Below are 27,950 nucleotides of genomic sequence, written 5' to 3'. Positions count from 1 at the left end.
TGTAATGGATGTTCCATTATAATTTCTATTTTCCATTGAAAACCTAGGGAAAAAACCCTAGGGAGTGAGAGGGATTGAGGGGTTGAGAAACTTGCTCAAGATCACATACTAATACGGAGTGAGACTCAGTTTGAATTCAGACTCCAGTGCCTGACTCTTACCCATTGTATGCTATTTTAGACATACTCTAATGTTGCATATATTGATTTCTGTAACTGCAGAATTGATGGTGTAAGTGAATGTTTGGGGGCTTCCCTGGTGGTTCACATGGTAAAGAATCTGCCTGCAATGCAGGAGATCCAAATTTGATTCCTGGGTTGGGCTGATACCCTGGAGAAGGGAATGCCTGGCTACCCACTCAAGTATTCTTGCCTGGAGAGTTCCATGGACAAGAGAAAACTGGTAAGCTACATAGGTGGCTTTTTTGTTGTTTAATAAGGTGTTTTAAATTTTCTTTCTCACATAGCAGGATGTCAGCATGCTGGTTCTATGATGCTGTCAGGGATCTAGGCTCTCTTATTTTCCTTCCTTGCATCCTTAGCATGTTTTGTTTTAATCCTCATGCTTGCCTCATGGTTGCAAGATGACTTCCATGCTCCAGACATCACATTCCTGTTCAAAGTAGAAAGAAGGCAAAAGTGGCAACTAGGTCTGTGCCTTTAATGGGGATAGAAAAGACTTTCCCTGAAGCCTTCAGAGTCGAGCTCTTCTGTCTCACTGGGAAGTATTGTATCACACAGCCACCCCTGGCTGCAAAGGATATTGGAAAAGTGATTGTTTCACCTTTTTCAAACTCTTTAGTAGAAGATAGACAAGGAAGGAATTGGGAATGAGTATTGAGATATTTAAGTAAGTGTCTGTTACATTGCGGTGTTGGAAACTTAGAATGATTGGAATCTACTTGATGAGATGAATTTTCTGGGACTTACCTGGGTGGGAGCCTGGAAGGCCCACTTGCTTTAGCTCTGCCTTCTGCTTGTTTGTATTGGTGAGGACCCTGAGGACTTCAGTCTGTAGTCTGAACATGTGTGCACCAGCTGGTGGCTGGGATCTGGAATTGGTCTTGATGTTCTAGCGTCAGGTTTCTGAAATGGAATACCTAGTTTTCACCTATTTTCTCAGTGTTATGGTTACTCTCTAAGTGCCAAAGAGTATCTCTAATTCCCGGGGCTGGAGTTCACCTTTGTTTCTTGTCTATAATTCAAACCATGCTTGGTACCCCAATGTATTGGGCTTTGGTTGGGACACCTGTGTTAATTTTATGCGGGCCTTTCCCCTTGACACTCTTTACTAAATCATGACACCATCACTGCCAAGGAGCTCTTGCTGCCTGGCTGCCTCTTGTGGCTCCCACCTGTGTATTAATCAAGATGCCACCAGGGCAGTCCCAGGTTCAACATGACTTGGGGATACTGTTGATTTTTATATGTCTTCTTCTCAGGCTTTCATTTTCCTAAATTTAACATCTTATTTGTCTTCTTGTTACATGCGTCACTGCAAAGGTTGCCCAAAGCTGTATTAGTTTTGATGACTTACTCTGTCCTGTGTTCACACCTTCCTAGGCCTGAGGCAGAAGTGCCCAATAGACTGCTTGAGTCCTAGTCTCTTCCAACCATAGCCAATTTTAACATGGCCTGGGAGTTCCCTGATGATCAAGATACCTTGCAAACCTCACTTTCTAGTATCTAAAATCCCAGAACTAGCAAGTTGTTCCTCATTTTAGTCAGTTTAACAAGGGATTATTGGTACCTACTGGGTTCTAGGTCCTGTGGTAGGAATGCAGTTACATAATACATCAGGAGCTACATTACCTGCCAGCAGAGAAGACCAAAATCAACACGGTATATCAACAATGTGAAGGTGTTATGAAAGAGGTAATACACAATGGAAATGCAAGAGGGTCTAATCTAACACAGGGAGTTCAAAATACCTCACTGAGGGACAGGCTGGGACCTCTACATTAGGGAGAAGGGGAAGGTGGGTCAGGCAGCCTGCAGGGCCAGGAGAAGGGCAAGTGTGGTAGATACAGGGAACTGAAAGGAGGCTGGCTTCTTGGATTAGCAGACACAGCATCCTGCCTTTAGGAAGACGTCACCTTTGATTTAATGCTCTGCTCTTGCCATCTTGAAATTCTTAGTAGTAATGTTGGACATGGGGCCCCGTGTTTTCATTTTGCACTGGGCCCCACAAATTCTGAAGCCAGCATGACTGAGAGGAATCCAGTGTGCTGAAGGGTGGCCATCTGGGGTCGATGGAGAACCAGCAGGCAGTTGGTGGAGAGAAATGCCTGTTAAAAGGTGACAAAAACTACCTCTTGTTCAATCATTTATATTCAACAATTATTTAATGACTACTGCACATACCTGGGAGAAGGAAATGGCAGCCCACTCTACTATTCTTGCCTAGAGAATCTGGTGGACAGAGGAGCCTGGTGGGTTGCTGTCCACAGGGTCACACAGAGTCAGACACGCCTGAAGCAACTTAGCATGCATGCATTGGAGAAGGAAATGGCAGCCCACTCCAGTATTTCTGCCTGGAGAATCCCAGGGACAGAGAAGCTTGGTGGGCTGCTGTCTATAGGGTCACACAGAGTCAGGCACAACTGAAGCAACTTAGCAGCAGCAGCAGCAGCAGCACATACCAGACACTCTGGCAGGTACTGGGAAACTATAGGGAACAAAATCAAGGAGTACAAATCGCTGCTCTCATGGTGCTTATTTTCTTGTGGGGGAGACTGACAGTAATACATGTAATGTGTCAGATAACAAGTGCTCTGAAAAAGAAATGTAGTAGAGCAGGAAGAAATGATGGGGGGATACAGCATGTGTGTGCTGTTTTACATGGGTTGGTCAGAGAAGGTGTTGTTCTGTAGTAATAGATGGAACATGTGGTAGAGGGGATCGTGTGGGATCCTTGTAGACCACTGTAAGTAAGGACTTTGGATTTCACTCTGAGTAAGACAGGAAGCCGTTGAAGAGTTTCCAGCAGAAGAATGACACGCTTATTTATAGCTTCCAAATGTCATTCTGAGGTGTATATTGAGAAGAGAGTGATGGCAGACAAAGGCAAAACCAAGAAAATCCATTATGATGCTATTATAAAAGTTGTGCACAAGAGGCTGGTGGCCTCATTAGAGTTCTAGTGGAAAAAGTCCAAGAAGTGGTTGGCTTCTTGGATAGATACATCATGATGTTGATAGGATTTGTTGATGAGATGGAATTTAGCATTTGAGAGAGTGAAATTGAGGTTGCCCCCATATTGCTGTTTCTGTGTTAGTGTGAATAAACTTATCTAATCCTTTCCTGAAAGCAAATTTGATAAAGGAGATAAAAAAAATTCAAGAATTTGCAAAGGAAACAGAGAGGAAAGTTTGGAAACAGTTTGGAGACATAGCATATGCTTACAGTTTTGGCTTACTAACTTTTATGAGAAAACTAGTGAAATTACATTTTGTTCATATTGTCCATAGGACTGAAACAAAATATTAGTATAAAGTTTGATAGAAATAAGATTGGAAAGGACCCCCAGAAAAGGAATAGGAAATATTGAGCTTGCTGAACTGCATGATTTTTAGAGTAATTTTTTTCATTCATACTAAGAGTTCTCAAATGTTGTCTGACAGCAGATACTGGCCTAGTTATATTGGAGGCACCATCAGCATTTGTTAAAAATAGAGATTCTTGGGATCCATCCCTCCCAAATTCTGATATACAACTACGTTTTTTGGGTGTATTGTCTTATAGTGTGTGTTAGTCACTCAGTCATGTCTGATTCTTTGTGATACAATGGACTATAGCCCATCAGGCTCCTCTGTTCATGTAATTCTCCAGGTAAGAATACTGGAATGGGTTGCAATTCCCTTCTCCAGGGGCTCTTCCTAACCCAGGGATGGAACCTCCTGCATTGCAGGTAGATTCTTTGGCATCTGAGCCACAAGAGAAGCCCCCAATTGTTTTATAATGTGTCCTTTATTGATTGGAATACATAGGTATTTGGGAAAATATTGGTTTATAATACCTTTATTTATTTCTTCATTTTTGGTTGTGCTGGGTCATCATTGCTGTGTGTGGGCTTTCTGTATTAGCTGGCACTATTCATTGAAAAAGATCCTGATGCTGGGAAAGACTGAGGGCAAGAGAAGAAGGGGGCAACAGAGGATGAGATGATTGGATGGCATCACTGACTCAATGGACATGTGTTGGAGCAAACTCAGGGAGACAGAGAAAGACGGGGAAGCCTGGCGTGGTGCAGTTCATGGGGTCACAGAGTTGGACATGACTTAGCGAGTGAACAACAACAAATCTCTAGTTGCGTATGTGGGCTTTTCATTCAGGTGGCTTCTCTTATTGTGGAGCACTGCTTGAGGCACAGACTTCAGTAGTTGTCACATGTGGATTTAGTTTCCCTGAGGCATATGGGATCTATCTTTCTGGATCAGGAATTGAACTTGTGTCCCATGCATTGGCAGGTGGATTTTTAACCACTGAACCACCAGGGAAGTCCCATAATTCTTCTTTAATACTTAATCAAAATATTGTCAAGAATGTTCTGGATAGTCAAGAAAGCAAAGAGTCAATTAGTACAGGAATTCTGTGCATAATGAGTAAGTCATGGATTTATAGGATATGGGATTAAAATCTATTAGTCTCCATACCTTTTAAAGCTTGAGGAAATTAAAAAAAAAACAAAAAACACCTATTTGGCACAATAGTTTGATTGCATTTCCTTTTTTTTTTTTTTTTGAGAATATAATAGTGTATTTTAGCTAGCAATTCCTGTTGACAGTGATCTCTCAAACCTTTAAATGTAACATTTCATATTCTGATTTTTCTTGCTGTTGTGAGATTCTGTGCTCCTTTTAACAGCCATTCCATTGTAGGTAGTCTTTTCCTTTGTTCTATTTCAAGAGTTTTGTTTTTGTTCATTTTTTTCAGTTTTCCTACTGCAAACTGTCTTGTCATAAATTTCTTTTTAATCTTGATAGGGATGTGTTAATATATGAATCTATATTTTTACATTTAGATAACTTCTATTATGATTTTAAATATTGTCTCTTCAGCATTCTTACTTAGGCAGTACACGTACTGACAAGGTTGTCTTGGCGACTTGCTGAAGGGCAAAGAAAGAACACTGGATTAAACAAAAATGCGGATTCTAGAACCAGCTCTGGAACTAACTTGCTTTGCCAGTGGTGTGCTGGGACTGGTTGGAATCTGCTCGTAATGGCTTGTGAGAACATGTCATGAACTTCTCAGGCATCCCGACAGCCAGTTTAACATAGCCCATGTTAAATGATGCAAATGTACAATTAAGTAAACTATATTAAAACAAAGGTAACGAATACTGAAAAGTCATCATTTCCTAATTATTTTTCTACATTTTACTATTGTTGCCTATGATCTTCCATCTGTGTGATAGAATTGCTGTGTAATGGTTCTTTGGACTGAAATGTGTCCTCAAGTTCATACACTGAAGCCTGCACCCCAGTGTGGCTGCATTTGGAGATAGGTAAGGACATAATTAAGGTTTAATGAGGTCATCAGGGTGGGGTCCTGATAGGGTAAGATTAGTGTCCTTAAACGAAGAGACAGCAGAGACCTAGCACTCTCTCTTTCTGCCCCATGAGGTCACGGAGAGAAGGGGGCTGCTTGCAAACCACGAAAACTCTCACCAAAAACCAAGTCAGCTGGCACCTTGGTCTTTGACTTCTCAGATTCTGAAAATGTGAAAAAATAAGTTTCTATTGTTCACATCACCCAGTCTGTGGCATTTTGTTACAACAGTTTGAGCAGGCTAAGACAAGTGATATTCTACTGTACATTTCTTCCTGACTCCACATGTACTGCCGTCATGTCAGTAACTTGAAATTGGCCATACTGTAAGTAGTTACAGCACAGAAATTGGCAAATGATATAAATCAAAGTGTATTTGATTTATTGTTTTATTGATTGTCTAGATCAGGATTTGACAAACCATAGAACAAAACCATGAAACAAAACCAGCCCAGGACTGGTTTTACATGGCTACAGAGCTAGGCATGCTTTTTACATTTTTATGAGGTTATAACAACAAACAAACTAAACAAACAAACAAACAAACAAAAACACACCACACACACAGAGGAGAATATCTGATACAGATATATACGGCATTCAAATCCTAAAATATCTGACTGTTCACAGAATATGTTTATTGATTCCTGAGCTAGACTAAACACGGTGATGAAGGAAGTGTTAATAATAGAGCAAATGCAATAGCTTTTCATTTATGTAGTAGTTACCTTGTGAATAGTGCAAAAAATAGAGGAAATAGTCTTCTTGGATTTAAAAATTATTTTCCAAATAAGGAAGAACATCTCTCAGCATAAAATGAATGAAGTTTTGAAATACGTCTTTGCTGTTTTATCTTACTCATTAAATAAGAATATGAACCAACATTTTTTACAACTTGACTTCTTCATCAGTTGCAATAACAGGTTGGGTATGGATTCAGGAATTCAGAGAAAATCAACAAAAGTATTCTGTGAAACTCAACTGGCTATATAGAGTTTGTAATAAAGACTATGGTGTATTTTATCATTTGTAGTACTCCACATCCTACACTTGGAGAAGGTAATGGCAATCCACTCCAGTACTCTTGCCTGGAAAATCCCATGGGCAGAGGAGCCTGGTAGGCTGCAGTCCATGGGGTAGCTAAGAGTTGGACACGACTGAGCGACTTCACTTTCTCTTTTCACCTTCATGCATTGGAGAAGGAAATGGCAACCCACTCCAGTGTTCTTGCCTGGAGAATCCCAGGGATGGGGGAGCCTGGTGGACTGCTGTCTATGGGGTCCCACAGAGTCGGACATGACTGAAGTGACAGCAGCAGCAGCAGCACATCCTACACTACACAACCATACTGCATCTTTGGGTGCTGCAGGTGGAAAGATCAGCTGGCCGTGAACAGAGCTGAAGAAGCTGTTCAAGCAATGTCAAGTGTTGAACTGGGAGTGGCAACTGAAACATCGGGTGGTCGGAGGTGTGATAGACAAAGGACTGATTACACGGTACTACCTCAAGTAGTGGGCGTCCAGTGCATGTGCCAACATTACTCTGGGAAGAAATGCAGAAAACTCCTGCCACAGATCTGACTTGCCCAGAAAGAGAAAGCAGGCATGGAAGCAGAAGCCCCTCCTAAGCCAACCAGGACTAGTGAACCACAGCCCAAATCAAAAAAGAAGACAGAAGGATGTAGACATGGAGGGCCTTGAAGGTAAGAGCTAAATCTGTGTCTCATACCCCTTCCACCAGAAGATTTTCAAGCTGGAGCCAAGAGGACTCAATGCTTATTTCAGATGATTTTGGAGAAAGCCTTACTCCTTTTCATTCTCCCCATATTCCTCTTCCCTAATGGCCTTTTGGAGGAGGAAATGGTAACACACTCCAATATTCTTGCCTGGAGAATCCCCATGGAAAGAGGAGCCTGGTGGGCTACAGTCCATGGGATCACAAAGAGTTGGACATGACTGACTAAGCACACATCCTTTATAGCAGTAAGAATGTGTTAAAATTGTGTACCTATATATGTCTATATTAGGTACAGATAGAGTACTATACAATTAATTATTTTAAGCTTATTATTATTATTATCTTTGACAAAGGAAGCAAGAATATACAATGGATTAAAGACAATCTCTTTAACAAGTGGTGCTGGGAAAACTGGTCAACCACTTGTAAAAGAATGAAACTAGAACATTTTCTAACACCATACACAAAAATACATACAAAATGGATTAAAGATCTAAATGTAAGATCAGAAACTATAAAACTGCTAGAGGAGAACATAGGCAAAACACTCTGTGACATAAATCACAGCAGGATCCTCTATGACCCACCTCCCAGAATATTGGAAATAAAAGCAAAAATAAACAAATGGGACCTAATTAAAATTAAAAGCTTCTGCACAACAAAGGAAACTATAAGCAAGGTAAAAAGACAGCCTTCAGAATGGGAAAAAATAATAGCAAATGAAGCAACTGACAAAGAATTAATCTCAAAAATATACAGGCAACTCCTGCAGCTCAATTCCAGAAAAATAAAGGAACCAATCAAAAAATGGGCCAAAGAACTAAACAGACATTTCTCCAAAGAAGACATATAGATGGCTAACAAACGTATGAAAAGATGTTCAACATCACTCATTATCAGAGAAATGCAAATCAAAACCACAGTGAGGTACCATTTCACGCCAGTCAGAATGGCTGTGATCCAAAAGTCTACAAGCAATAAATTGTGGAGAGGGTGTGGAGAAAAGGGAACCCTCTTACACTGTTGGTGGGAATGCAAACTAGTACAGCCACTATGGAGAACAGTGTGGAGATTCCTTAAAAAGCTGGAAATAGAACTGCCTTATGACCCAGCAATCCCACTGCTGGGCATACACACCAAAGAAACCAGAATTGAAAGAGACATGTGTACCCTAATGTTCATCACAGCACTATTTATAATAGCCAGGACATGGAAGTAGCCTAGATGCCCATCAGCAGATGAATGGATAAGAAATCTGTGGTATATATACACAATGGAGTATTACTCAGCCATTAAAAAGAATACATTTGAATCAGTTCTTTTTATTTTTATTTTTTCCTTTTTTTAAAATTTTATCTTATTTTTAAACTTTACATAATTGTATTAGTTTTTCCAAATATCAAAATGAATCCGCCACAGGTAATGAGGTGGATGAAACTGGAGCCTATTATACAGAGTGAAGTAAGCCAGAAAGAAAAACACCAATACAGTATCAGATCAGATCAGATCAGATCAGTTGCTCAGTCATGTCCAACTCTTTGCCACCCCATGAATCGCAGCACACCAGGCCTCCCTGTCCATCACCAACTCCCGGAGTTCACTCAGACTCATGTCCATTGAGTCAGTGATGCCATCCAGCCATCTCATCCTCTGTCGCCCCCTTCTCCTCTTGCCCCCAATCCCTCCCAGCATCAGAGTCTTTTCCAATAAGTCAACTCTTCGCATGAGGTAGCCAAAGTACTGGAGTTTCAGCTTTAGCATCATTCCTTCCAAAGAAATCCCAAGGCTGATCTCCTTTAGAATGGACTGGTTGGATCTCCTTGCAGTCCAAGGGACTCTCAAGAGTCTTCTCCAACACCATAGTTCAAAAGCATCAATTCTTCAGTGCTCAGCCTTCTTCACAGTCCAACTCTCACATCCATACATGACCACAGGAAAAACCATACCCTTGACTAGATGAACCTTTGTTGGCAAAGTAACGTCTCTGCTTTTGAATATGCTATCTAGGTTGGTCATAACTTTCCTTCTAAGGAGTAAGCGTCTTTTAATTTCATGGCTGTAGTCACCATCTGTAGTGATTTTGGAGCCCAGAAAAATAAAGTCTGACACTGTTTCCACTGTTTCCCCATCTATTTCCCATGAAGTGATGGGACTGGATGCCATGATCTTCATTTCCTGAATGTTGAGCTTTAAGCCCACTTTTTCACTCTCCTCTTTCACCTTCATCAAGAGGCTTTTTAGTTCCTCTTCACTTTCTGCCATAAGGGTGGTGTCATCTGCATATCTGAGGTGATTGATATTTCTTCCGGCAGTCTTGATTCCAGCTTGTGTTTCTTCCAGTCCAGCATTTCTCATGATGTACTCTGCATATAAGTTAAATAAACAGGGTGACAATATACAGTATACTAACGCATATATATGGAATTTAGAAAGATGGTGATGACAACCCTGTATGCGAGACAGCAAAAAAGACACAAATGTATAGAACAGTCTTTTGGACTCTGTGGGAGAGGGTGAGGGTGGGATGATTTGGGAGAAGGGCATTGAACCAGGTATAATACCATATATGAAATGAATCGCCAGTCCAGGTTCGATGCATGATACTGGATGCTTGGGGCTGGTGCACTGGGATGACCCAGAGGGATGGTACGGGGAGGGAGGAGGGAAGGGGGTTCAGGATAGGGAACACGTGTATACCCATGGCAGATTCATGTTGATGTATGGCAAAACCAATACAATATTGTAAAGTAATTAACCTCCAATTAAAATAAATAAATTTATATTAAAAAAATAAACTTATTGGCTTAAACTATTCTGAAAGAGATAGGAATACCAGACCACCTGACCTGCCTCTTGAGAAACCTATATGCAGGTCAGGAAGCAAAGTTAGAACTGGACATGGAACAACAGACTGGTTCCAAATAGGAAAAGGAGTACGTCAAGGCTGTATATTGTCACCCTGCTTATTTAACTTCTATGCAGAGTACATCATGAGAAACGCTGGGCTGGAGGAAGCACAAGCTGGAATCAAGATTGCCAGGAGAAATATCAATCACCTCAGATATGCAGATGACACCACCCTTATGGCAGAAAGTGAAGAGGAACTAAAAAGCCTCTTGATGAAGGTGAAAGAGGAGAGTGAAAAAGTGTGCTTAAAGCTCAACATTCAGAAAACGAAGATCATGGCATCAAGTCCCATCACTTCATGGGAAATAGATAGGGAAACAGTGGAAACAGTGTCATACTTTATTTTTGGGGCTCCAAAATCACTGCAGATGGTGATTGCAGCCATAAAATTAAAAGACGCTTACTCCTTTGAAGGAAAGTTGTGACCAACCTAGAGAGAATATTCAAAAGCAGAGACATTACTTTGCCCACAAAGATCTGTCTAGTGAAAGCTATGGTTTTTCCTGTGGTCACGTATGGATGTGAGAGTTGGACCATAAAGAAAACTGAGTGCCGAAGAATTGTTGCTTTCAAACTGTGCTGCTGGAGAAGACTCTAGAGAGTCACTTGGACTGCAAGGAGATCAAACCAGTCAATCCTAAAGGAAATTAATCCTGAATATTCATTAGGACTGGTAGTGAAACTGAAGTTCCAAGACTTTGGCCACCTGATGTGAAGAGCTGACTCATTGGAAAAGACCCTGATGCTGGGAAAGACTGAGGGCAGGAGGAGAAGGGGAAGACAGAGGATGAGATGGTTGGATGGCATCACTGACTCAATGGACGTGAGTTTGAGCAAACTTCAGGAGATAGTGAGGGACAGGGAAGCCTGGCATGCTGCAGTCTGTGGAGTTGCAAAGAGCTGGACATGACTTAGCAACTGAACAACAACAACAAAGTCCTTGTTGATCGTCTATGTTTTATATAGTAGTGTATATATATTAATCCCAGTTTCCTAATTTATCATCCTACCTGCATGCCTCCACTTTGGTAAGTTTGTTTGTTTTTAAAATCTATGTCTATTTTGTAAGTAAGCTCATTTATATAATTTTTTTTTAACTGTAGTCTTCATGTGAGTGATATCCTATAATATTTGTGTTCCTCTATCTGTTTTATTTCTAAGTAAGATAACTGCTAGGTCCATCCATGTCTGTGCAAATGGCATTATTTTGTTCTTTTTTATGGCTGAGTAATATTCCACCCTGTATATATACTGCATTTCTTTATCTATTCCTCTGTTGATGGACATTTAGGTTGCTTCCATGTCTTGGCTATTGTAAATAGTGCTGCAGTGAACATTGGGGTGCATGTATATTTTTATTTAACTTTCATATTCCACCTGAGGATATTTGTACCAACTGTTTTCTCTACCTGGAAATTCTTTTTCCAGATCTTTGCTTGTCTGGTTGCTTCTTACCAACTCATATGTCACTTTCTAACACAATTGTCCCCTGAAAACTCTAGTCCCTCCCTAACTCTCCTTGATCTGTTAGCCTGTTTCACTTTATCCCATGAATTTGTTACTGAAATGAAATTTGCAGGCCAGTGGGAAGGGGTAGAGCAATGTAACTCAAAGTGTGGTGTGTGAACTAATACTGTTCTGCAGATGTTTTTCCCTGGTCTATGACAGGGAAAGGAGTTTACTTCCGCATGTAAATCAATGAAATCACTAAGTATGCTGCTCATTTTAGATGACTTTTTTGTTCGCTTCTCTGTTTGCATTATGGTTTTTGCAGCAAAATTTTATCTGTGAAGAAATCACACTCTGGAATAAACTTCTTGTGGACTGTAAAAAGACTTGTTCAAAACAACCATTTTGAGTAACACAGAGGATGAGAAAGGGTTAAAGGATCAAGGAGGTGAGGAGGAGTAGGGTGAGAACTGATGGGAAAAGGATGACATCAGAGGTGAATGGAAGGCCTTAAGTTTACAGGGAAGGGTGCATGCTCTGGAAACCTCAGGTTTGTTTGTTTTTTAAAGCACATATTTACTCTGCCTTTGCATGCATGCTAAGTTGTCATTTCAGTCATGTCTAACTCTTTGTGACCCTATGGACTGTAGTCCACCAGGCTCCTCTGTCCATGGGATTCTCCAGCAAGAATAAAGGAGTATGTTGTCATGCCCTCCTCCAGTGGATCTTCCCTTACCAGCGATTTAACCCGGGTCTCTCATATCTCTTGCAGTGGCGGGTGGGTTCTTTAACACTAGCACCACAAGGGAAGCCCACTCTGCCTTAGTTTTATTTTAAAAACCCATAAAGAAACAATTACCACTGCTGGATGATTTTCTAGATAGGGGAAAATCCAGCATTCTGGGGAAGATCTGTACCAAGATCTCTTAAAAATCTCCAACATCATCATTGCTAACTGGGTCAGTTTTTATTGTATAAAACAAAAAGATGCAATAATATAGCATGTTTGGCTTTATTGAGTCCCCATGCAGGGGATAACAGAGGAAAATCCTCTAAAAGGCATGAAATTGGAGGGTAGGAATTCTCTAAGGTAGTCTGGGATCACCTCTGAACCTACAGAGTTCACTGACCTAATTCCATTGGCATACACCTTTCTTTGGCTCCAGATGATACAAAGTCTGCATCAGAGAGGGGCTCAGCTCTGTTTCAGTGGATGCCACAAATGTTAGTAGTTCTGCAAAAGTTGTGAAAGGTAGTATTTTTACTGATACTGAAGTAACATGATTACTTCAAATATAATGGAAAATGCAGATAAAATATGCATCAGAAAGAATTTCCTTCTAATCCCACCAACCTAAAATTATAACACATATTTTCATGTATTTCCTTCCAGCTTTTTTTCTGTTTACCCCCTTTAAAAAAAAAAAAAAAAACAACAGTTGACATCACTGTGCAAATATTTACACCTTTTCAAAACCACTAGGCATCACATCAAAGGCATTTCTCTATGTTCTTAGAATTCTTTGTAAACATCAAGGGAATGGTTGCCCGATATCCTATCATGAGGACAGAAGTAATGAAAACAGTCCACTATTTGTGGACTATTAGGTTGTTTTAATTTTTTCCTTCTTATTTGTATGAGTTGAAAAACATCTTCTGATTCATCTTTGTATTCCTTTTGAAGGAACTGAATTATATGAATAAAGTGTGTGTGTGCAAATGTGGCATTGTGTATCAAAGCTCTGTAGTCCTCTAATCTTTGCCCTGCCCTTCTGTCCCTGCTTCACTTACCTTTGTGCTCTTGGAGCCATGCATCTGTTACTCGTGCTGGCTTGACCCCCTTTTGATATGAGCATTGAGAAGGATCTGGTGTACACCTAACAGGGAACTTTTATGTCTGCTTGGACCCTGGAATTTCTCTGACAATAGTGTTTGCCAGTCTTGGTCTTTTGTCCTCATAGTCCGTCTTGGGTAAAAAGACAAGAGTGAGCAGTTCCCCAGTTTCAGTGGAAATTCAGCTGTACCTGTGTTTTCATGGTGAAAGCTTAACACACTTATCCCTCATATTATCTTGGGTCATTAGAAAAAATAATTTTTCTCTGACCTAATATAATTTCTAAGCCATTATACAACCTCTTTGCAGTATGAATTCATAATAGACTTTAAAATCCAAAAGGATGCAATTGTGAGCAAAATGATGAAAGGAGAGAGGAAAATGGAATTGTCGAGGTCAGTAATCAATGTTCTTGCTTTAAAGCCAGTGTTCCCTGCCATGGCTGCCCAGCTTTCTCGTTTCAACTTTGTTTGTTGTTCATTATTTATGAAATAGCTGGGCCCCTTTACATACCTATCAACAAACCACAGTGTGATATTACATTGAAAGAATTTAGAGGACTCTTTTGATCATAATTTGGACATAGTCTAATGAAGAGAATGGTGGCATTTGAGTAAAAAGGCTTAAACTAGCTGACTGAAAACTATATTATTGATGTATCACTGCGTGGGTCTCAGTAAGTCTCTTAGCTTTGTGGGTTTTTATTTTTATTTATTGAGGTATAATTTATTTACAATGTTGTGTTTTATGTAGACATCAAAGTGATTTAGTTATACATATATACATATATATTCTTTTCCAGGTTCTTTTCCTTTATAAGTTATTGTAGGATATTAAGTAAAGTTCCTTGTGCTTTATAGTAGGTCCTTGTTGATTGTGTATTTTGTGCATAGTGGTGTGTATATTTCAAACCCCAACTCCTGATATATCAGCTACTTTAAAACTCATTTTCTACTTCAATGAGATAGGACTAATAATGCCTAATTACTTGCCTCCATTGTTACTCTGAGTTCATACTTAACTATGGTATAAAAATGTAAACAATTATTTTCAATCTGGAAATAAATTATACTTTACTGAAAAAAAATGTAAAGAGTTAACATTAACACTAATATCATGTCATTAACATGTGAATGTTGAGTATATACTGAGTTCAGCTTTTAGGCTGGCTTTAGAGAGCAACTAGTCAAGGGAAACCAAGCTTTATTTCTCAGCAGGCATGGGCTGGGTGATTGGCACACCTCACTTTTCGTAAAGCATACAATCACTCTGGAGAAACTGTGGTTCAGAGGGAATGTGCAAATTGCTCTGTTAGGACTGCAGTGCGAGTCCTGGAGGCTGCAGGCTCTATGTGACATCCAAGATGTATTTCCCAGCACTGCTGCTTCCCGTGCCCGTGTCCCCACCGAAGGCTGCTGCCAACCTACGCCTCTGCAGGAGATGCTTCAACACTAGCAGGGGATTTTGAAAAAGTAAACTTTTTGGAATACCTGCCATTTAGTAGCTATCAGACTGCAGTCATTCCCTATAATAAGCCCTTAGGAAATTTAGGGTAAGAAAACAGGATACTGGCTTCAGAGATCAAGCCCTGAGCCTTAAGAGTGGGAGCACCAACTGCAAGATCCTAGCCTAATCCTAGGGAGTATCAAATAGCGAGAACTCACACAAAGGAAACCGCTTGAATACAAGACCAGGCATCACCCAATCACCAGTAGCACCCTATGCAGGAAGCCTCATCTAAACAACAAACAAAACAAAAATACAAACCCAATCTTCAGCACGGGATTACTACCTCACTCAGCCTTGCCCATCAGAGGAAAAACAAAAAAAAAAACAAAAACTCAGTACAAATCTTACCCTACATGAAGCTTACACAAACCACTGGACCAAACTTAGGAGAGCAGAAACCAAAAGGAAGAAAGAATTCAACCTTGAAGCCTGGGAGAAGGAGACCTCAAACACAATAAGTTAAAAAAAATAAAAATAATGAAAAGGCATAAAAATACTACACCAATGAAGGAATAAACTAGAAACACAGCAGTCCAAGTAAATGAAGAGGAAACAGGCAAACTACCTGAAAAAGAATTCAGTATAATGATAGTAAAGATGATCAACAACCTTGAAAACAAAATGGAGAAAATGCAAGAATCAATTAACAAAGACCTAGAAGAATTAAAAAATAAACATACAAACAACACAATTACTGAAATTAAAAAGAAATTAAAAATACTCTAGAAGGAATCAGTAGCAGACTATATGAAGCCGAAGAATGAATTAGTGAGCTGGAAGATAAAATGATGGAAATAACTTCTGGAGAGCAGAATAAAGTGAAAAAGAATGACAAGAACTGAAGACAGTCCCAGACACCTCTGGGACAATATCAAGTGTGCCAACATTCAAATTTTAGGTGTCACAGAAGAAGAAGAGAAAAAAAAGGGTTTAAAATTTTTTTTTGAAAAGATTATAGTTGAAAATTTCCCCAACCTGGAAAAGGAAATAGTCAATCAAGTCCAAGAGGCCCAAAGAGTCCCATACAGGATAAACCCAAGGAGAAACATGTCAAGACATGCTAATCAAACTAACAAAGACTAAACATAAAGAAAGAATATTAAAAGCAGCAAGGGAGAAGCAACAAATAACATACAGGGGAAACCCCATATTCTTAACAGCTGATCTTTCAGCAGAAATGCTGCAGGTCAGAAGGGAATGGCAGGATATATTTAAAGTACTGAAAGGGAAAAATCTACAACCAAGATTACTGAACCCAGCAAGGATCTCATTCAAAATTGATGGAGAAGTAAAAAGATTTTCAGACAAGCAAAAGTTAAGAGAATTCAGTACCACCAAGCCAGCTTTACAACAAATGTTAAAGGGACTTATATAGTTAAGAAATATAAGAGAAGAAAAAAGATCTACAAAATCAACCCCAAACAATTAAGAAAATGGCAATAGGAACATATATATTAATAATTATTTTATATGTAAATGGATTAAATGCTCCAACCAAAAGACACAAACTGAATGGATACAAAAAAAAACAAAAAACAAAAAACCCATATATATGCTCTCTACAAGAAACCCACTTCAGACCTCAAGACACATATAGACTGAAAGTGAGAGGATGGAAAAATATGTTCTATGCACAGGGGAAGCAAAAGAAAGCTGGAATGAATATCAATCCTCATATCAGACAAAACAGACCTTAAAATAAAGATTACAATAGATAAGGAAGGACACTGCATAATGATCAAGGGATCAATCCAAGAGGAAGACAGAACAATTGTAAATATCTATGCACCCAACATAGGAGCACCTCAATACATAAGAAAAACACTAACAGACATAAAAGGAGAAAATGACAGTAACACAAAAATAGTAGGAGGCTTTAACACCCCAGTAATACCAATGGACAGATAATCAAAACAGAAGATTAATAAGGACACACAAGTCTTAAATGATACATTAGATGAGATGGATCTCATTGATATCTTCAGGGCATTCCATCCAAATGCAGAAGAATACACCTTCTTCTCAAGTGAACATGAAACATTCTCCAGGATAGACCACCTCTTGGGTCACAAATCAAGACTCAGTAAATTTAAGAAAATTGGAATCATATCAAGTGTCTTCTCTGACTACAACACTATGAGACTAGATATCAATTACAAGAAAAAAACTATAAGAAACACAAACATATGGAGATTAAACAACATGTTTCTAAATAGCCAACAGGTTACTGAAGAAATCAAAAGGGAAATCAAAAGATTTCTAGAAAGAAATGACAGTGAAAACATGACAACTCAAAACCTATGGAATGCAGCAAAAGCAGTTCTAAGAGGGAAGATTATAGCAATACAGTCCTACCCCAAGAAACAAGAAAAACGTCAAATAGACAACCTAACTTTACACCTAAAACAACTGGATAGAGAAGAACAAAAAACCACAAAATTAGTAAAAGGAAAGAAATCATAAAGATCTAAGCAGAAATAAATGAAAAAGAAAGAAACAACAGTAAAGATTAATACAACTAAAAGCTGGTTCTTTGAGAAGATAGATAAAATTGACAAAACCTTAGCCAGACTCATCAAGAACAAGAGACAAGCATCAAATCAACAAAATTAGAAATGAAAAAGGAGAGGTTACATCAGAAAATGCAGAAATACAAAGGATTATAAGAGGTTATTATGAACAACTATATGGCAACAAAATGGATAACCTGGAAAAAATGGACAGATTATTAGATAGTTCAATCTTCCAAGACAGAATCAGGAAGAAATAGAAATTATGAACAACCCAGTTGCAAGCACTGAAATTGAAGCTGTGATCAAAAACCAAAAAACAAAAAGCCCAGGACCAGATGGCTTCACAGGAGAATTCTGCCAAACATTTATAGAAGAGCTACTGCTTATCCTTCTAAAACTATTTCAAAAAATTGCAGAGGAAGGAACATGTCCAAACTAATTCTGTGAGGCCACCATCACCCTGATACCAAAACCAGACAAAGACAACACACAAAAAGAAAACTACAGGCCAATATCACTGATGAACATAGATGCAAAAATCCTCAAGAAAGTTTTAGTAAACAGAATTCAGTAGCAGATCAGAAAGCTCATACACCATGATCAAGTTGAGTTTATTCCAGGGATGCAAGGATTCTTCAATATACACAAATCAATCAATGTGATACACCATATTAACAAATTGAAAGATAAAAACCACATGATCATCTCAATAGATGCAGAAAAAGCCTTTGACAAAATTCAGCATCCATTTATGATTAAAACTTTTCAAAAAAAAAAAAAATGGGCATAGAAGGAACCTACCTCAACATAGTAAAAGCCATATATGATAAGCCTACAGCAAACATTTTTCTCAATGTTGAAAAACTGAAAGCATCCCCCCTAAGATCAGGAACAAGACAAGGGTGTCCACTTTCACCACTATTATTCAGCATAGTTGCAGAAGTCCTAGCTACAGCAATCAGAGAAGAAAAAGAAATAAAAGGAATCCAGATCAGAAAGAAGTAAAGCTGTCACTGTTTGCAAATGACATGATATTATACTTAGAAAACCCTAAAGATAGTATTAGAAAATTACTAGGCTAATCAGTGAATTTAGCAAAGTGCAGAATACAAAATCAGTACACAGAAATCACTTGCATTTTTGTATACTAACAATGAAAAATCTGAGAAATTAAGGAATCAATCCCATTCACCATTGCAACAAAAAGAATTAAATATCTAGGAATAAACTTACCTATGGAGACAAAAGAACTATATACAGAAAATTATAAGACACTTATGAAAGAAATCAAAGATGATATAAACAGATGGAGAGATATTCCGTGTTCCTGGGTAGGAAAAATCAATACTGTGAAAATGACTATACTACCAAACACAATCTACAGATTCAGTGTGATCCCTATCAAATTACCAATGGCATTTTTCACAGAACTATAACAAAAAATTTCACAATTCATAAGGAAACACAAAAGACCCCAAATAATCAAAGAAGTCTTGAGAAAGAAGAATGGAACTGGAAGAATCAACCTTTCTGACTTCAGATTATACTACAGAGCTATGGTCATCAAGACAGTATGGTAATGGCACAAAAACAGAAATATAGACCAATAGAAAAAGAAAGCCCAGAAATAAACCCCTGCACCTATGGGTACCTTATTTTTGACAAAGGAGGCAAGAATATACAATGGGACAAAGACGGCCTCTTCAATAAATGGTGCTGGGAAAACTGGACAGCTACATGCAAAAGAATGAAATTAGAACACTTCTTAACACCATACACAAAGATAAACTCACAATGGATTAAAGATCTAAATGTAAGGCCAGAAACTATAAAACTCTTAGAAGAAAACATAGGCAGAATGCTTGATGACATAAATCAAAGCACGATCCTCTATGACCCAACCCCTAGAGTGACAGAAATAAAAAAGTAAACAAGTGGGACCTAATTAAACTTAAAAGCTTTTGCCCAGCAAAGGAAACTATAAGTAAGCTGAAAAGACAGACCTCAGGATGGGAGAAAATAATAGCAAATGAAACAACTGACAAAGGATTAATTTCCAAAATGTACAAGCAGCTCATGCAACTTAATGCCAGGAAAACAAACAACCCAATCAAATGTGGGAAAAAGACCTAAACAGACATTTCTCCAAAGAAGACATACAGATGGTTAACCAACACATGAAAAGATGCTCAGCATTGCTCATATGACCCAGCAGTCCCACTCCTATGCATATACCCTGAGGAAACCAAAATTGAAAAAGACACATGTATCCCATTGTTCATTGCAGCACTTTACAATAGTTAGAATATGGAAGCCACCTAGATGTCCATCGACAGATAAATGGTTAAAAAAGTGTGGTATGTATGCAGAATGGAATGTTACTCAGCCATAAGAAGGAACACATTTGAGTCAGTTGTAATGAGGTAGATGAACCTAGAAACTATTATATAGAGTGAAGTCAGAAAGAGAAAGAGAAATATCATATTCTAACTTAGATATACGGAATCTAGAAAAATGGTACTGAAGAATTTATTTACAGGGAAACAGTGCAGAAACAGACATAGAGAATAGACTTATGGACATGGGGAGAGGGGAGGAGAGGGTGAGATGTATGGAAAGAGTAACATGGAAACTTACATTACCATATGTAAAATAGATAGCCAACGGGAATTTGCTCTATGACCCAGGAACTCAAACAGGGTTTCTATATCAACCTAAAGGGGTAGGATGGGGAGGGAGACAGGAGGGAGGTTCAAAAGGGAGGGGATATATGTATACCTATGGCTGATTCATGTTGAGGTTTGACAGAAAACAGCAAAATTCAGTAAAGCAATTATTCTTCAATTAAAAACATTAATTAAAAAGAAAAAAAAATACTTAGAAGACTGCAGTGCTAGTGGCTGCCAGAGCTGGGGTTTGAGTTTAGATAGATCTAATTCTAAACAAAATGCTTTTTATATGAGATTTTTAAAGGGCAGCAAACAAACATTGACCTTGATTTAAATGTCTATTCAATAGTTCTTAAATGGATAGAAACTTAAAATCAGATGTATATTCCAAATAACTGTAGCTGTTATACATCCACAAAGGCAAACAAATTTACTGGTTAAGTGTAAACAAAACCACAGGCCAATAAAGTTCAAATTTTAATTACATTGATTCAGCATGACCAGGGTTGTCTGCTGGAAATAAATCTGTAGTGGCAGCATGTTATACAGCGTGGATTCTAAGGCATGAGTTCTTTGGATCTGGCACATGTATACCACCAATGGTGTGACTGCTCATTTGCCCCTACTTTCTGTATTTGAAACATTGTTAAGTCATCTTTTGAAAAATGTGCTGTAAATTTCATTTGGCCTTGAACGTATCCTTTATCAGGCAATTCCACCTCTTTCTCCTTTGTTAATAGTCCTTAAGGTATAATATCTTAGCACAATGCTTTATACATTAAAAAAAAAAAACAAAGATGAGCACAAAAATTGCATGGCTGCACTATTATAAAGAGATCATCATAATAATCCAAAATATACTTAGATAATGGAGAATTGGGGGCAGGAGGAAAAGGGGACGACAGAGGATGAGATGGCTGGATGGCATCACCGACTTGATGGACATGAGTTTGAGTGAACTCCGGGAGATGGTGATGGACAGGGAGGCCTGGCGTGCTGCGATTCATGGGGTCGCAAAGAGTCGGACACGACTGAGCGACTGAACTGAACTGAACTGAACGGAGAAGAAAATGGCAACCCATTCCAGTATTTTGCCTGGAGAATCCCATGAACAGAGGAGCCTGGCACAGGCTACATGTAGTCCATGGGGTCACAAAGAATCAAGCATGACTTAGCGACTAAACAATACTTAAATAAAAGGGTTAAGGTTATTGTTGAAATAAATTGTATTACATAGGACTCATGGATCCCCGAAGGCATCCGTGTTGTTCTAATATCCATGGACCCTTTTTCAGGGCACTGGGTCATACTGCTTCTGAATCCACAGGGAAGACAGTTTCTGGGAGGAAATAAAAAGGGGCTGTAAATATTCACAGATATTATTGAGCCTTGAAATACTGTGGTGCAGTATTCATTAAGAGACTCAACAATGTTGCTCTTCCCAATGGTCTGTACTCGCAAGGCTTAGCCTGAACACAGAGGACTCAGCAGTCTCAGCACCAGGGGCCTGAAATGGAAACCCACTCTGGGGACAGCAGTTTCCTCACTGTAGCTGCCTGTCTTTCCCTCTCTTCCTGGTGAGAGCCAGTCCTTTCCCAGGTTGGCCTGGGGACTTGCAGGTGATAATGCTTGAGAACATCTGACGAGAGGTGAATGGGTGGTCAGGGAATTGTTGCTGACACAAATCCCCAGCCTTGTGTTCTTAGCACCACTGGAAACTGAATTTTACTACATTTGTTTTTTTCTCTGTTGCCATAGCTGAATACACAGATCATGCTTTGTGAGGTTTTATTTCATTGTAATGCCTACTTTTCCATTTTTGGTACATAAATCTTTTGGTAAATCAAGGACCCAGAATAATTAGAAATTATGGAGCAGTGCATTGAAGTAGCATTTGGAATTGTTACAAGCACACTGAGAATTGCTTATGGTGCTACTAACAATGCCCAAAGATGAAAATAGGAAACGGCTATGACAAAATTATCTTTTCAGAGTAGGTAAAGATGAGTGAAAGAAAATATGGTAGCTGTATTTGGGGTAAAAGGGGCATGTGGGCAAGGAGAGTACTTCTGTTCATTCAGTAACTTCAAAAATACTTACCATGAATCTACAATGGCCAAGCACCTATACTCATTGCAAGCAATACAGCAATTAAGAGGTTGTTGCTGCTGCTGCTGCTAAGCCGCTTCAGTCATGTCTGACTCTGTGCAACCCCATAGACGGCAGCCCACCAGGCTCCCCTGTCCCTGGGATTCTCCAGGCAAGTGCACTGTAGTGGGTTGCCATTTCCTTCTCCAATGCATGAAAGTGAAAAGTGAAAGTGAAGTCGCTCAGTCATGTCCGACTCTTAGCGACCCCATGGACTATAGCCCACCAGGCTCCTCCATCCATGGGATTTCCCAGACAAGAGTACTGTAGTGGGGTGTCATTGCCTTCTCCAATTGAGAGGTTGACAGGGTCTAATTCTGAAGTAATGAAAGTTATATTCTGGATACTAAAGAGATATTAAATGAGAAAATGGAATGGCCAAAAGTTTTAATAAATTCTAGAAATTGAGACCTTAAGTTTGGGAAAATATAGTGTGTTCTAGCAAATGTGGTTTTTGCTTAGAGAAATAGTGAGAAAGAGGCACACCATGACGTTTATGAGGCTGGCAGAGTTCACAAGTTGAAGAGCCTGAGGGCTGTATTAAGGAATTTTAAGTTTTTTCTAAGTGTAAGCATTCATTACTAAAGATACTAAGCAAGGACAGAATGTGTGATATAGATTTTCATATGCTCCAATGACTGATTGATGAAGAATGTGATGGACAAGGTCACATGGAAACCAGGTCTCCAGAGAGGCCTTCTCAGGGGAGCAAGGATGGTAAATAGATGAAGAAGAAGATGAAGTGAAGATGGAGGAAAGTGGATGGACTTGACATGGAATTACTGAAATATATTTAAATGGACAATACTCAAGAATAGATTGAATAGAGTGAAGTGAAAGAGAAGGGGTCAGGGAGAACCAGAAAGTTCCTGAATTTAATAATTGTGTGGATGGTGATGTCACTTTGTGAGAGGGAAATTCAAGAATTCCATTTGGGACATGTTCTATTTGAGATCAATTCAGTCACTCAGTCATGTTCATCTCTATGTGACCCCATTTGACTGCAGCATGCCAGGCTTCCCTGTCCATCACCAACTCCTGGAGCTTGCTCAAACTCATGTCCATCGAGTTGGTAATGCCATCCAACCATTTCATCCTCTATCATCCCCTTCTCCTCCTGCCTTCAATCTTTCCCAGCATCAGGGTCTTTTCCAATGAGTCAGTTCTTCGCATCAGGTGGCCAAAGTCTTGGAATTTCAGCTTCAGCATCAGTCCTTCCAATGAATATTTAGGACTGATCTCCTTTAGGATTGACTGGTTAGATCTCCTTGCTGTCCAAGGGATTCTCAAGAGTCTTATCCAACACCACAGTTCAAAAGCATCAGTTCTTCAGTGCTCAGTTTCTTTATGGTCCAACTCTCACATCCATACATGACTACTGGAAAAACGGTAACTTTGACTAGACGGACCTTTGTTGGTAAAGTAATGTCTCTGATTTTTATTATGCTGTCTATGTTTGTCATAGCTTTTCTTCCAAGGAGGAAGCATCTTTTAATTTCATGGCTGTATTCACCATCTGCAGTGATATTGGAGCCCAAAGAGAAAAGTCTCTCACTGTTTCCATTGTTTCCCCATCTATTTTCCGTGAAGTGATGGGACCAGATGCCATGATCTTAGTTTTTTGAATGTTGAGTTTTAAGCCAACTTTTTCACTCTCTTCATTCACTTCTGTCAAGAGGGTCTTTAAGTATATGAAATATCCAAGAGGAGTTGAGTAGTGGGAGGTTGGATACAGGAGTGCTGAGTTCAAAGGAGAGTCTGCACTGGAGATATAAATGTGGGAATTACCAGGATAGAGGTGATAGTGGAAACCATACAAATGGTTGAGATCATCAAGGGAGAATGATAGGGGCTCAGACCAAATCCTGAGGATTTACAGTTTCGAGTTTAATGGAGATGGAGGAACCAGCAGAGAGGACTGATATATTGTGCTCAGTGAGAGAGAAGGTGCTTTCAGTGAGAAGATAGAAACCTAGGATAGGAATTAATTCTGCAAATGCTGCTGAGAAACATTAGATCAGAAAGATATCTGTTTGAGTCAGCAAGAGGTTGTTTGTTGGTGATTTTAACAAAGAGCAGTTTCCATGGGAATAGTCGGGGCAGAAGACGGCCAGATAGGAGTAGGTTGAGGAGTGAATGAAAAGTAAGACTGTGAAGAAAGCATGTGGAGGGAACTCTTTTGAGAAGTTTTGAAGGGTAACAGAGAAATGGACCTGCAGCAGAGGGACTGACCAGAGGACCAGCTGAAGTTTGTTTTTGTTGTTCAGGTTTTGTTTATCTGTATGTTTATGTTTTAAAGTGAGAGAGATCAGAGCAGGTACCAACATGGATGGAATAGCTCCATGAGGAGAGAGATGTGATGTTGGAGAGAGGGGATCCTTTAGGGGCCAAGTACTATGGTATCTATAGTATAAGACGACAATCTACCAGTTGATGAGGACAATGGACATTCCTTTATTCTTAATAAGTAAAGGATTGTTGTGGTTGGTGTGTTGATTTGTTGGTATAAAGATGACTGTGTTTCTTTATGAGGCAGTTTGTTTCCTCTGTAGAGTATGAAATGGGGTCATCAGATGACCGCTGGAGAGAATACAGAGATGGGAATCAGGAGCTAAAGAGAGGTTTAACTAGTCTTCTCAGAGTTGGGGAGGGAATGGTTAAAAGGAATCTGTAGGAATGTCCATTTGATACTCCATTAAGCTGTTTGTGTGAATTTGTATTTTTGTTTTCGGTTTATATCTGTATTTTTTGAAACTTTTAATTGTGTGAAGGCAGAGAAAAGAGAAGAGTTGAGTTCAAAAAGGTTTAGGGTTTTGCCTAGACAAAGAATATAGGGGAACAGTTGGCTAAGCAGGTTGAGGTTAAGGGTTTGATTAAAAAGAAAGACATGGAATCTAATCCAAGCAGGGCCAAAGGCTGGTGATCAGTGAGAAAGTAAATAGTAGATTAAAGGATTGGCCACCTTCAATGAGGTAGAATAATTGTGAGCGGTGAAGCAATGCATATATATAAGTATAAAATACTTAATATAAAAAAGTGTAAAGAGCTATTGGAAGAGGCTTGTGATGAGATTGTTGAAGGAAGTGAGTTTTTGATGATGATAAGATTTCGGGTGTAAGTAATGGTGTGAATGGCTCAAGTGGCAGGAGTGTTCATGGTGAAGAAGTCAAGAACAGAGTCCTGGAGACTCGCTGGTCTCATTGGTTTGAAATGTCCAGGGGACATCACAAACTGTCTTCTGTGGTTTAGAGGAAATGTCTGTAGGGACTCTTTTGTACAGATGAGTTTCCTCATGAAAAGCACTTGGTAAATACTGCATACTTCTCTATCACTCATCTTCCTGAGACACAAATCATAATTTTGTTGGAAAGACACCAAGAACACTAGTAGAAAGATACCTGTTAATTAACTTCTATCACTTTTTGGGACCACGTCCTTATTTCTTCCTTATTGCTAAACTTTTTGGACTATACCCACTGTTTTATTTTTCCAGACCAACATGGTCATATTTCAGTAATAATCTTGTGTGTGCTGTAATTGAAATTGAATTAAGCATATAATTAAATTTCAGCATAGCTGCCATTTAAACATTATTTAGTTTTACCACAAATGCCTTTCTTTCCACTTATTCAAGTACTCTTGAATCTTAGTTTAAAATTTTTATAGTTTTTTTTTTTCCCCAGTGTATGTCTTTTCTGAATATTTCTTGTTAATATTATTTCTGGTTATCTTTTGTTGTGCTGCTAATATGGTGATTATCTTTTCCCATTATATTTTATACCTTTTTATTGCTGGTGTTTAAGGGTGCTATTGATTTTTGTATATTTACTTTGTATCTGTCTTCATTACTGAACTCTCTTATTAGTGTTAATGGCATTTTAATTGATTCTCTAAAGCAGTGTTTCTTAAGTCTCAATAAGTTGTAAACTAATTTTCAAAGGAAAACAGTATTTTGAACAACGTGTTCTTTAACAAAATAGTCAAAATATTGCTATAGTGTCCAATTGCCTTTGGGTATTTCATTGTATTCTCATTTATATTCCTGGGTCTTTGTCTTGTTTGATCTGTTGATATCCTACTGCTTGTTACAGTCCTCTCTTTGATAACATGGCCATGTTCTGCTTCTTATCCTCTCTCTTCTAGGAGAGCAGCTTTTTACCTTTGTGTTTTTATTTTCCCCAGTTTTCTGTGACTTAGCCTTCACCTTCTTGATGTTGTGAACAAATACAAGTCTTACTTTTTCAAGGCTATTCAGACCACGGGGAGACATTCACAAGGGTGTTTAGCCTATTTACCAACTGCTTTATTTCCTTAAGCTACTTCCCTTGCTTCTTTTAACATTCATGCTTTTTTTTTTTTTTTTTTTTTTAATTGGGATGTAGTTGCTTTACAGTGCTGTTTGGTTTCTACTGGTGAACAAAGTGAATCAGCTTTATGTATACCTATATCCTCTTGAACCTCTCTCACACCCACCCCATCCCAGCCCCCTGTGTCATCACAGAGCTGAGCCCCCTGTGTTATCAGCACATCCCCACTAGCTATTTGACACATGGTAGTGTTTATATGTGGAGAAGGCAATGGCTCCCCACTCCAGTACTCTTGCCTGGAAAATCCCATGGACAGAGGAGCCTGGTAGACTGCAGTCCATGGGGTCGCTAGGAGTCGGACACGACTGTATAACTTTCAAGTAGACAACCTGAGGGACTTCACTTTCACTTTTCACTTTCATGCATTGGAGAAGGAAATGGCAAGCCACTCCAGTGTTCTTGCCTGGAGAATCCCAGGGACGGGGAGCCCGGTGGGCTGCCGTCTCTGGGGTTGCACAGAGTCGGACACGACTGAAGCGACTTAGCAGCAGCAGCAGTGTTTATATGTCAGTTCCCATCTCCCAATTCATCCCACCCCCCTTCTCAACCCCTGTGCCCACAGTTCCATTCTTTACATCTGTCTCTGTTGCTGCCTTGCAAATAGGTTCATCTGTACCATTTTTCTAATTCCACATATATATGTTAATACACGATACTTGTTTTTCTCTTTCCAGCTTACTTCATTCTGTATGACAGACCTTAGGTCCAGCCACATCTCTACAAATGACCAATTTTGTTCTTCATTATGACTGAGTAATATTGCATGGAACATTCATGCTTCTGATGGCTTATTTTTTTTTTTCTGTTGGCATCACTCTATCATGTGATAGCTTCCTCTGTGATTGCTGCCCTTTATTTTCCTCACCTGGTAAAACAGGGCTTCTGGGAATGTCAAAGATGCAGTTCTCCAAAGCACACACTCTGGCTTGGAGGCTGAATGTATGTGTGCTCAGTCGTGTCCGACTCTATGAGACCCCATGGACTGTAGCCAGCCAGGCTCCTCTGTCCCTGGGATTCTCCAGGCAAGAACACTGGAGTGGGTTGCCATTTCCTTCTCCAATGCATGCATACATGCATGCTAAGTCACTTCAGTTGTGTCCAACTCTATGCGACCCCATGGACAGCAGCCCACCAGGCTCCTCAGACCACAGGATTCTCCAGGCAAGAATACTGGAGTGGATTGCCATTTCCTTCTCCAGGGGGTCTTCCTGACCCAGGGATTGTACTCACATCTCCTGCATTGCCGGCAGATGCTTTAGGTCTGA

The 27,950-nt window shown here is 39.3% G+C and overlaps 1 protein-coding gene and 1 pseudogene across 2 annotated transcripts in view; both read left to right on the top strand.

Annotated features, from left to right (window-relative positions):
- The window catches only part of NELL1 (neural EGFL like 1), a 1,051,740-nt gene that overhangs the window by 398,703 nt on the left and 625,087 nt on the right, over positions 1-27,950 (top strand). The window lies entirely within an intron of this gene.
- LOC133240895 (uncharacterized protein C11orf98-like) lies at positions 5,223-7,265 on the top strand (annotated as a pseudogene).

The sequence above is a fragment of the Bos javanicus genome, chromosome 29 (assembly GCF_032452875.1).
Source record: "Bos javanicus breed banteng chromosome 29, ARS-OSU_banteng_1.0, whole genome shotgun sequence".
Classification (NCBI taxonomy): domain Eukaryota; kingdom Metazoa; phylum Chordata; class Mammalia; order Artiodactyla; family Bovidae; genus Bos; species Bos javanicus.
Note: the sequence above shows the minus strand (reverse complement) of the source record. Positions and strands in the feature narration are given on the sequence as shown.